The sequence below is a fragment of the Octopus bimaculoides genome, chromosome 6 (assembly GCF_001194135.2).
Source record: "Octopus bimaculoides isolate UCB-OBI-ISO-001 chromosome 6, ASM119413v2, whole genome shotgun sequence".
NCBI classification, from domain to species: Eukaryota; Metazoa; Mollusca; class Cephalopoda; order Octopoda; family Octopodidae; genus Octopus; species Octopus bimaculoides.
The window spans coordinates 53,069,018-53,071,146 of NC_068986.1; positions in this window are offsets into that span (position 1 = coordinate 53,069,018).

Sequence of the window (2,129 nt, forward strand, 5' to 3'; positions counted from 1 at the left end):
GTAACCATAAGAGCAACACAGCAAACCACAGCACATACCCAAGGCGCACAGAGCTGCGCTCGGTAGTGAAGTGAAAGCACGTTATAAAAATAAAACTACTGAACAATAATAATAATAATAATAATAATGATAATAAGTGCTTGAAAATGACCACATCTTACTCCTCTGGAACTTCACCGTTCAAACTGACAGAAAGATAGATGCGAATAGGCCAGACATTTTATTGAAGGACTTCAGACAAAAATCATGCCTCCTCATTGATATGACTATCCCAATCGATATAAACGTATCTGTCAAGACCTACCAAAAACTGAGCATGTGTAAATATTTTGAAATAGAAATTGGCAAAACGTGGAACCTCAAGACTAAAACAATACCTGTCGTCATAGGTGCCCTAGGAATTATAGCAAAAGGAGCTGATTCCTACCCAGATCAGATACTAGGAAATCCAAAAATGGAAGAAAATCAAAAAATAGTACTCATAGGGACTGCCCATAGCTTATGTAAAATACTGTCTATGTAATCCCTGACATATTTAAATCCGTAAACAGTGTCAAAATACTTTTAAATGTACTTAACAGCAAATACCTTTTACTGTCATCTTAACATCAGACCACCATCTTACCAAATTACTTTTAAAACAAACTTCTAATTTACCTATGATTTGACAGACATTCTCTAGGACAATACTCTGTTCAAAACCAAATATATGACACCTTAGTCATAACACCAACTTGAACTTCTAACTTGTTGTCTCTTGGGGTCTCTAGGGAGACTTGAAGTCAACTTTTACAAATACAAAGCAAAAGCAAAACATATGATAATATCGAAAAGCATACGATGTGTTACCACACTCCTGGACAATAAGAACAATGGAAATGTATGGAGTAGCAGAAAACGAGAGAAGCCTTATATCGAACAGTATGAAATGGTGGAGAACGGAATTGACAGTAGGGAATCAAGTATCAAGAGAGGTGAAAACGAAGAGATGAATCTTCCAAGGGGACAGTGTGTCCCCAATGAACTCTGTGCTGGGAATGATCCCCTTAAGTGAAATATTACAGAAAACAAAATTAGGGTATGACCTAGGAAGAGGTAAGGGAAAACTGAACCACTTGCTATTCATGGACGACTTGAAGATATTCACAAGAAGTGAGGCAGAACTGGGGAACCTAGTCCAGTCTGTGTGGATTTTTTCCAATGATATTAAGATGGAGTTTGGGCTCTCAAAATGTGCTACGATGGTGATGAGACGAGGAAAGCTTGACAGGACAGAAGGCATAGGGTTGGCAAGTGGTGAAACGATGAAGGCAGTTCAAGCTCGCTCCAGCTATAAATACCTGGGGATACTTGAGGCAGATGGAATTAAACACAACGACATGAAGGAAAAAATATAAAGAGAGTACCTGCGGCGAGTGAAACAAATACTGGCTTCAAAGCAGAATGCCAGAAACATAATTTCGGCAATAAACTAGCACGCAGTCGCAGTAGTTCGTCGTGGCGGCGAGAAGGAAGGCTGCGAGCGATTAGGAACGTCGCTAGGAGCGAGCAAAGAGAAAGCAGACGCAACGGCGACGGTCTCCCGCCGGCGAACCGCCGGTGCGATCATTATTTATTATTATTATCATCATCTTTTTTTTGTCGAAACGTTGAAATATGCTGTGTCACTTCGTAGCAGACGTCGTGGTTTGTCAGAGATATCTATCTACCTTATCTGAGGGATAATATTTATTCCCAATGAAACGTAGATGTTCTATTAGAACAAACTATATTGCGATAGTTACCATGAGAGAAACTTTCTTATCTAACTATCTGTTCACATCATAAGTTGGGACTGTTCAGGTACATTTAAGAAAGTATGTTTGAAATACCTATGTCATAAAGAGACGTAGAGTAATAGATTATTTTACACAGACACTAAATTAATCTAACAACGATCAGTCGTCGTCTTTCTCCTTATATATATGAGTAGGAGTAACTATGTAACATTAATGCTTAGCTAAGAATAACTGCATTCAATATAAGTATTGTGTTTGTGTTTTCATCCGTCTATTTGTAACTCTCTTACTAACACACAAGTACACACATACATAAAAACACCTACGTTCATACACACAAATACACACACA